Consider the following 9,826-nt stretch of genomic DNA (forward strand, 5'->3'; position numbering starts at 1 on the left):
TCACCTACGAAACCTTGTAACTTCTCCTTCCTCTAAATGATAAGGTTCAGTGGACTTCTCGCGACGTCGCGGGCAGCGAACCGCCCACGTCGCCATGATCCGAACACTTCACCGGACCATTCAATCGGTAGGAGCGACGGGCGGTGTGTACAAAGGGCAGGGACGTGTCAACGCGAGCTGATGACTCGCGCTTACTAGGAATTCCTCGTTGAAGACCAACAATTGCAATGATCTATCCCCATCACGATGAAATTTCAAAGATTGCGGGCACATCGGCCAGGCTATAGACTCGTTGAATACATCAGTGTGGCGCGCGTGCGGCCGAACATCTAAGGGCATCCGGACCTGTTATTGCCTCAAACTTCGTGGCCTAAAGGCCATAGTCCCTCTAAAGCTAGCCGAGGATCACCTCCGTGTAGCTAGTTGGCGAGCTGGTCTCGTTCGTTAACAGAATTAACGAACAAATCGCTCCACCAACTAAGGGCGGCATGCACCACCACCCATAGAATCAAGAAAGGCTCTCGGTCTACATCAATCCTTACTATGTCGGACCTGGTAAGTTTCCCGTGTTGAGTCAAATTAAGCCGCAGGCTCCTCCTGGTGGTGCCTTCCGTCAATTCCTTTAAGTTTCAGCCTTGCGATACTCCCCGGAACCCAAAGACTTTGATTTCTCATAAGGTGCCGGCGGGTCTAAAGCAACATCCGCCGATCCTGGTCGGCATCGTTTATAGTTGAGACTAGGACGGTATCTGATCGTCTTGAGCCCCAACTTTCGTTCTTGATTAATGAAAACATCCTTGGCAAATGCTTTCGCAGTTGTTCGTCTTTCATAAATCCAAATTTCACTCGACTATGAAATGAATGCCCCGACTGTCCTGTTAATCATTACTCCGATCCCGAAAGCCAACACAATAGGATCGAAATCCTGTGATGTTATCCCATGCTAATGTATACAAGCGTAGGCCTGCTTTGAGCACTCTAATTTCTTCAAAGTAACATGGGAAACGACCCGGCAATTAAGGCCAGCGCATCGCCGGCGGTAAGGGACGAGCAGACCGGTGCTCACCGTGAGGCGGACCGCCGACCACCCTAAGTCCAACTACGAGCTTTGCTGCAACAACAAATATACGCTATTGGGCTGGAATTACCGCGGCTGCTGGCACCAGACTTGCCCTCAATGGATCCTCGTTAAAGGTTTGGATTGTACTCATTCAATTACCAGACTCATAGGCCCGGTATTGTTGTTTATTGTCACTACCTCCCCGTGTCAGGATTGGGTAATTTGCGCGCCTGCTGCCTTCGCTTGATGTGGTAGCCGTTTCTCAGGCTCCCTCTCGGAATCGAACCTAATTCTCCGTCACCCGTCACCACCATAGTGGCCACTATCCTGCCATCGAAAGTTGATAGGGCAGAAATTTGAATGATGCGTCGCCGGCACAAAGGCCGTGCGATCCGTCGAATTATCATGAATCATCAGAGCAACAGGCAAAGCCCGCGTCGACCTTTATCTAATAAATGCATCCCTTCCAGAAGTCGGGGTTTGTTGCGTATTGGCTCTAAATTACTACGGTTATCCGGTAGCAAATACCATCAAACAAACTATAACTGATTTAATGAGCCATTCGCGTTTCACGGTCTGAATTTGTTCATACTTACACATGCATGGCTTAATCTTTGAGACAAGCATATGACTACTGGCAGGATCAACCAGGTAGCATTCCTCCGCGACGTCGACACTGCATGGCTCTCAACATGCCGCGTGAGCAACAGAAGAGGCCATAACGAGGCACGAGCATCGTCCGTGTCAAGAGACAAAATGCATAGGCATCGAGAGACAAGGGCCTAAACCCTACTCTCAAAATATTTTCCGCATCCGAAAGCACGAACGAGCACCAGTGCACCGACGAGGCCACACCGATTTAAGGGGCACACTCGGGACACAGGGCACGATTGTGGTCCACCACCACCCAAAGGGCACGAGATGGAGAAGGGACGGCAACACATCAATAATTCCATCTGGCTTAGGTACGCAACACGGGATCCCGATCGCATCCCAGGTTCAATTAGAACAAGGGAGTTAATGAAGAGGTGTGGCTCGACAGTTCGATGCGGGTAGCATGGAGCCTGCCAATACACACAACAAAACACCACTCATATGCCCATTGCGTACTAGTGGTAGCACCCACACACCGGCCAACAACCCACCCAACCAATGTATTGGTAGGGGAGCGGAACAATGAAACGAGGCACTACAAACGCTTGGCACAGGAACACGAGGACAAAATCCCATTGGGACTTGGTCAAGCCAAGACCGAGCCTACAAACTCAACACGCCCCCAGTGAGCCGTTGCCGTCAAAGGGACTTGATCTTTGGGGTCACGGGCACTTCGAATGCAGGCAAGGCCTTGGCAAGGCAAAGGCGCCGATGATCAAACTTGGAAGGCACAAAGGCGTCACTTAACATGACAGGGGAGAATGGGCAAAATGCTCAGGCCATAGCAATACATAAGCCACCCAAAGAGATCTTTGCCCGATATAGGGAACTGGTCTTGAAGTCGTTGGCTACATTTCTATGGGCACGGGCTTCAGCCAGAAAATCATCACCCCGGCCACTAGCGCCAACGATTGACCCACCACCGTTGGTGAGTCATTTGCGGGACTATCCGACCCCGTAAGACTGCGGACGCACCCACTCAGCAGGTTCGAGGGGCCACGTCAGGGCGGCGGATCTCTACCTTAAAGAGCTAAAAAACTTCAATCTCGCTGCGGGCAACATTCGTATATGGAAACAGGGACCCTTTCTTTAGCCCGCACATCCGGAGCCACAGGGTGCCCTGCTGCTCGGGCACCCGCACATCCAACGTCCTAGGTTGCCGATGGTGTCGAGGGCCCATCAAGCACCAAAGGTGCCAATGCTGCTCGATCCCGCACATCCAAGGCACCAAGGTGCCGATGGTGCCCGAAGCTCCCGCGACCAGGGCCGAGGTTGCCGATGGTGTTCGAGGCTCCGCATCAAGCGCAAAGTGCCGGTGCGGGCTCCCGCGACCAGGCCCTAGGTTGCCGATGGTGCCGGGCTCCCGCATCAGGGCCTGGGTGCCGATGGTGGCCAGGGCTCCCGCGACCAAGGGGCCTAGGTGCCGATGGTCCCGGGCTCTCCACGACCAAGGGCCTAGGTTGCCGATGGTGCGGGGGCTCCCGCACGACGGGGCCTGGGTTGCCGATGGTGCCCGGGCTCCGCACATCAAGCACCAAGGTGCCGATGGTGCCAGGGCTCCCGCGACCAAGGGCCTGAGTGCCGATGGTGCCCGGGGCTCTCGCGACCAAGGGCCTAGGTTGCCGATGGTGGCCGAAGCTCCTACGCGACCAGGCCTGGGTGCCGATGGTGGCCGGGCTCCCGCACGACCAGGCGCCTGGGTTGCCGATGGTGGCCGAGGCTCCCGCACGACCAGGGCCTGGGTTTCCGATGGCGTCAAGGCTCGGCACGTCCAAGCGACCGTGCTTGATGCCCATGCCATCGACGTCGGTTACAAGGGTGCTGATGCTAGCGACCAAAGACCAAGGTGCGGAGGATCTTGTTCCAAAAGGAGGGCGGGATGATTCAAAGGGAGGACTGGGGAGGGGCAGGGACGACTTGTAACCGTTTTGATATTCAGGATGGCTCGGAGAACGCACGCAGGATGGCTCATGGAACACCGCCAGGATAGATGCGGAGCACCGCCGAGAACCCTAACGGCGATGAAACACCGACGTCTGAGGCATAAGAATGGGCATGGCGATTGCAGACAACCTGACTTCCTCAATATCACCTCCCCTAAAGAGCTAAAAACTTGGTCAATGTGCTACGGGCTGACATTCATGTATAAAGCAGGGACACTTTATGGTACCGACACCCACTGGCAGGGCTAAAATTAGCTTTGGTGCTCGACCCTCCCACATCCGATGCACCAAAGGTGCCGATGCTGCCGATGCTCCGAACCATCAAAGGTGAGTGGTACCGATGGCCCCCACACGCAGGATAGCACCCTTTGCCGATAGTGTCTGAAGGCTACCCTTCAGGGCCAAAAGTCTGCCGGCTCGTTACAAAGGGAGGAACGAGGGAATTCATTCATTGTTGGGTCCCGGACATTACATGGTATCGAATCCTACCTTTGGAATGATTCATTCATTATTAGGTGCAGACATGTAGCGGTATCGAACCTTACAGGATTAGGGAGGGACTTCGTTAACGTTTGTATCATCGGGATGGCTCATGGGATCATCCAGCAGGATGGATCGTTCGAACACCATGGGAACCTAACGGTGGTGGGGAACATGACGTCCAGGATCATGCATCGATGGGCATGGTGCCACTGGATAACCTGGCTGCTCAATATCACTTCCCCAAAGAGCTAAAAAACTTGGTCAATGCTGCCACGTTGACATTCATGTGCAAGCGAGGGCGGAGTTTGGATGTAAAACAGGGGACACTTTTTCAATGGCGCTCGCGGATCCGAGGCACCAAGGTCTGATGTTGCCGATAACCCTTCTGCGGGATGGCTTCACGTTGCGGATGTTGCAGGGCTCCGTACCGCTGAAATGAGGGGCAAGTTTTTTCGCCACTTACACTTAGTATTTTTAATTGAAATTTTTTAGTGGCCCAAAGAAATACAAGCCGAATGAAATATGGCATGATAGCGCGATGGATAATTGAACAAGTGCTTTCGGGCATACCATGATGAGGCTCTTTTCGCTACCCATTGTTGTCGCGATGTTTCGAAAGTGCACGCCAAGTGTTTAACGAAATTTTTGTTGGCCCAAAACAAATACAAAGTATGGCATGGCATGCTTGCGGCGAGCCGCAGCGAGAAAATTGAACAAGTGCGGGCCGTAACACTTGGCAGCTCGCACCCACCACCACGGCCCGTTGTACCCATGTTTCCCGGGGTGACGGCCAAGTGTTTAACTAACTCCTTTCAGTCCCCCCTTGGGGACCCGAGTCAGACGTGCAAAGAACAAAGGTGGATCGGAAGGAGATGGGGAGGGACGAATCAGGCGACAAAGGCTGAATCTGGTGGATCGTGGCAAGACCACTCTGCCGCCACAATACCCGTCGCGTATTTAAGTCGTACGCAAAGTTCTACCCGCCGCTCGGTGGGAATTACGCTCAAGGAGGCGCCCGCGACTTGTCCGCCGCGGTCGCTGCACCTACGACACGTGCCCTTGGGGCCAAGGCCCCTACGCGGGTCAACAATCGGGCGACGGGCGCGTGCGTCGCTTCTGGCGGATTCTGACTTAGAGCGTTCAGTCATAATCCAGCGCACGGTAGCTTCGCGCGGCTTTTCAGCCGGCGCGATGACCAATTGTGCGAATCAACGGTTCCTCTCGTACTAGGTTGAATTACTATTGCGACGCGGCCATCGGTGAGGTAAAACTAACCTGTCTCGACGGTCTAAACCAGCTCACGTTCCCTGTTGGTGGGTGAACAATCCAACACTTGGTGAATTCTGCTTCACAATGATAGGAAGAGCCGACATCGAAGGATCAAAAAACGTCACTATGAACGCTTGGCTGCCACAAGCCGATTATCACTAGGTAACTTTTACGGCACTCTAGCTTCAAATTCCGAGGTCTAAAGGATCGATAGACCACGCTTTCACGATTCGTATTCGTCTTGAAATCAGAATCAAACGAGCTTTACCTTTTGTTCCACGGTTCTTTCTCGTTGAGCTCATCTTAGGACACCGTTATCTTTTAACAGATGTGCCGATGACTCCACGTAATGTCTTCCGCCGGATCAGCCGGCGTAGCCGACCTTGGGTCCAAAAGAGGGCCGTGCCCACCTCATTCACGGAATAAGTAAAATAACGTTAAAAGTAGTGGTATTTCAATTTCTTGAGCTCCCTTATCCTACACCTCTCAAGTCATTTCCACAAAGGTCGGACTGAAGTCAAGCTCCAGAGGTCTTCTTTCCCATGATTCTGCCAAGCCCGTTCCTTGGCTGTGGTTTCCCTGGATAGTAGACAGGGACGATTAGAATCTCGTTAATCCATTCATGCGCGTCACTAATTAGATGACGAGGCATTTGGCTACTTAAGAGGTCATGATTACTCCGCCGTTTACCCGCGCTTGGTTGAATTTCTTCACTTTGACATTGAGCCTTTGGTAGAAATCACATTGCGTGAGCATCCGCAGGAGACCATCGCAATGCTTTGTTTTAATTAAACGATCAGATTCCTTGTCCGTACCAGTTACTGAGTCATTGTTCGTCGCGGGAAGGCCCCGGAAGGCCGTTCCCAGTCGTCCCCAGCCGGCACGCGGCACCCGCTCTCGCCGCGAAGCGCTCGAGCAGTGCACCGGCAGCCGACAGGTTCGGGACTGGGACCCCGTGCCCAGCCCTCAGGAGCCAATCCTTTTCCGAGTTACGGATCCATTTGCCGACCCATGCCTACATTGTTCCATTGACGAGGCTGTTCACCTTGGACCTGATGCGGTTATAGAGTACGACCAGGCGCGGACGGCACTCGGTCCTCCATTTCAAGGGCCGCCAGGGGCACACCGGACACCGCGACGTGCGGTGCTCTTCCGGCCGCTGGACTACCTCCGGCTGAGCCGTTCCAGGGTGGGCAGGCCGTTAACAGAAAGATAACTCTTCGGGCCCCGCCGACGTCTCCAGACTCCTAACGTTGCCGTCAGCCGCCGCGTCCCGGTTCAGGAATTTTAACGATTCCCTTTCGAAGCTCGCGTGAACGCATATCGGACAGGCTTCCCCGTCTCTTGGATCGACTAACCCGTGCAAGTGCCGTTCACATGGAACCTTTCCCTCTTCGGCCTTCAAGTTCTCATTTGAATGTTGCTCTACCACCAAGTCTGCCGACGGCCGCTCGCCCGGGCTCGCGCCCGGGTTTGCGGCGACCGCCGCGCCCTCCTACTCATCAGGGCCTGGCTCTTGCCCGACGGCCAGGTATAGGTCGCGCGCAAAGCGCCATCCATTTCAGGGCTAGATTGATTCAGCAGGTGAGTTGTTACACTCCTTAGCGGATTTCGACTTCCGCAGCCCCGTCCTGCTGTCTTAATCGACCAACACCTTTGTGGGTTCTAGGTTAGCTGCGATTGGCACCGTAACCCAGCTTCCGGTTCATCCCATCGCCAGTTCTGCTTACAAAAATGGCCCTTGGGCTCTCGATTCCGTGGTGCGGCTCAGCAAACAACCGCACCGTCCTACCTATTTAAAGTTTGAGAATAGGTCGAGGGCATTGCGCCCCCGATGCCTCTAATCATTGGCTTTACCCGATAGAACTCGCTAAGGCTCGGCTTTATCTGAGGGAAACTGGAGGAACCAGCTACTAGACAGTTCGATTAGTCTTTCGCCCCTACCCAAGTCAGACGAACGATTTGCATCATTATCGCTGCAGGCCTCCACCAATTTCCTCGGCTTCCTTGCTAGAACATAGTTCACCATCTTTGGTCCCGGGTATGCTCTCCTCGAACCCTTCGGAAGATCAAGGTCGGTCGGCGGTGCACCCGTGAGGATCCCGCCAATCAACTTCCTTGCGCCTTACAGGTTTCCAGCCGTTGACTCGCACATGTCAGACTCCTTGGTCCGTGTTCAAGACGGGCGAATAGAAACCCGCAGGCCGACGCCCGGAGCACGCAGGTGCCGAAGCACGCCGAGACGGCGCGTCTGGATCCCGATCGAGGCGGCGACGTCTCCACAGGCGTATCAAAGCCGGGCTTGGGCCGCCGCCACGACCCGCGTCACGCCCGAGCCGATCGGCGGACCGGCTCGCCATTCCACATCCGACCAGGGGCGCATCGCGGCCCCATCCGCTTCCCTCCCGCAATTTCAAGCGCTCTTTGACTCTCTTCAAGTCCTTTTCATCTTTCCCTCGCGGTACTTGTTCGCTATCGGTCTCTCACCCATGTTGTATGGACGGAATTTACCGCCCGATTGGGCTGCATTCCCAAACCTTGACTCGTAGACGGCGCCTCGTGGTGCGACAGGGTCCGGGCACGACGGAGCTCTCACCCTCTCCGGCGCCCCTTTCCGGGGACTTGGGCCCGATCCGCCGCTGAGGACGCTTCTCCGGACTACAATTCGAACGCCGGTGGCACCAGTTCTCAAGCGGGCTTTTCCGGTTCGCTCGCCGTTACTGGGAATCTGGTAAGTTTCTTTTCCTCCGCTTATTGATATGCCTTAAACTCAGCAGGTAATCCCGCCTGACCTGGGTCGCGATGCGATGCCGAAAGGGTTTAAGGTCTCGATCGACGAACGCGCACGACTCGAACGAGGTTTGCTTGCAGCATTCCACCGATCGTCGCGACGATTATGTCGTCGAGGACTCGAATTTAAACCAACCGCTGGCTGGAGCGCACGGGAGGCCAATTTCCGCCGCGGTCAACCGGTCCCAGGATCGGGGTTAGATGGGGCGACGATGCGTGACACCCAGGCAGACGTGCCCTCGGCCTAATGGCTTGGGCGCAACTTGCGTTCAAAGACTCGATGGTTCACGGGATTCTGCAATTCCACCAAGTATCGCATTTCGCTCGTTCTTCATCGATGCGAGCCGAGATATCCGTTGCCGAGTCGTTCTATATACTTTGCGACAAAGAACAACATCACGAAACGCGACACCGCGAACGGTGCGGCGACAAGAGATGTGTCCCTTTTTCATTTCGATTCCTTGGCGCGATTCGCGCCGGGGTTTATTCGTTTTGCATCGAAGAAGTTGATCGACATCTCACCCCCAATGGGCAAAGGGATGACAAGACCGGCCGCTCCGACACGCGGGGGTGGGGACGAGCAACGATGCACCGCACCACCTCCGATGTTGTATACAACGCGTTCACGGGTCGTTCTGCTGAGCAGGTTTCGACAATGATCCTTCCGCAGGTTCACCTACGAAACCTTGTTACGACTTCTCCTTCCTCTAAATGATAAGGTTCGTGGACTTCTCGCGACGTCGCGGGCAGCGAACCGCCCACGTCGCCACGATCCGAACACTTCACCGGACCATTCAATCGGTAGGAGCGACGGGCGGTGTGTACAAAGGGCAGGGGACGTAGTCAACGCGAGCTGATGACTCGCGCTTACTAAAATTCCTCGTTGAAGACCAACAATTGCAATGATCTATCCCCATCACGATGAAATTTCAAAGATTACCGGGCACATCGTGGCAGGCTATAGACTCGTTGAATACATCAGTGTAGCGCGCGTGCGGCCCAGAACATCTAAGGGCATCACAGACCTGTTATTGCCTCAAACTTCCGTGGCCTAAAGGCCATAGTCCCTCTAGAAGCTAGCCACGAAGGATCACCTCCGTGTAGCTAGTTAGCAGGCTGAGTCTCGTTCGTTAACGGAATTAACCAGACAAATCGCTCCACCAACTAAGAACGGCCATGCACCACCACCCATAGAATCAAGAAGAGCTCTCAGTCTGTCAATCCTTACTATGTCTGGACCTGGTAAGTTTCCCCGTGTTGAGTCAAATTAAGCCGCAGGCTCCACTCCTGGTGGTGCCCTTCCGTCAATTCCTTTAAGTTTCAGCCTTGCGACCATACTCCCCCCGGAACCCAAAGACTTTGATTTCTCATAAGGTGCCGGCGGAGTCCTAAAAGCAACATCCGCCGATCCCTGGTCGGCATCGTTTATAGTTGAGACTAGGACGGTATCTGATCGTCTTCGAGCCCCAACTTTCGTTCTTGATTAATGAAAACATCCTTGGCAAATGCTTTCGCAGTTGTTCGTCTTTCATAAATCCAAAATTTCACCTCGACTATGAAATACGAATACCCCGACTGTCCTGTTAATCATTACTCCGATCGAAGGCCAACACAATAGGATCGAAAT

General features: G+C 54.2%; 1 non-coding gene and 1 pseudogene across 1 annotated transcript; both read right to left on the bottom strand.

The window, feature by feature from the left end:
- Positions 1–5,022: 5,022 nt before the first annotated feature.
- On the bottom strand, positions 5,023–8,210 carry LOC128289215 (28S ribosomal RNA; annotated as a pseudogene).
- Positions 8,211–8,416: 206 nt separating this feature from the next.
- LOC128289214 (5.8S ribosomal RNA) lies at positions 8,417–8,567 on the bottom strand. The gene has a single exon (XR_008278894.1). It is a non-coding gene; the product is annotated as a 5.8S ribosomal RNA (ribosomal RNA).
- Between the last annotated feature and the right edge of the window lie 1,259 nt (positions 8,568–9,826).

This window comes from Gossypium arboreum, unplaced genomic scaffold, assembly GCF_025698485.1.
Source record: "Gossypium arboreum isolate Shixiya-1 unplaced genomic scaffold, ASM2569848v2 Contig00684, whole genome shotgun sequence".
In the NCBI taxonomy this organism is placed as follows: Eukaryota; Viridiplantae; Streptophyta; class Magnoliopsida; order Malvales; family Malvaceae; genus Gossypium; species Gossypium arboreum.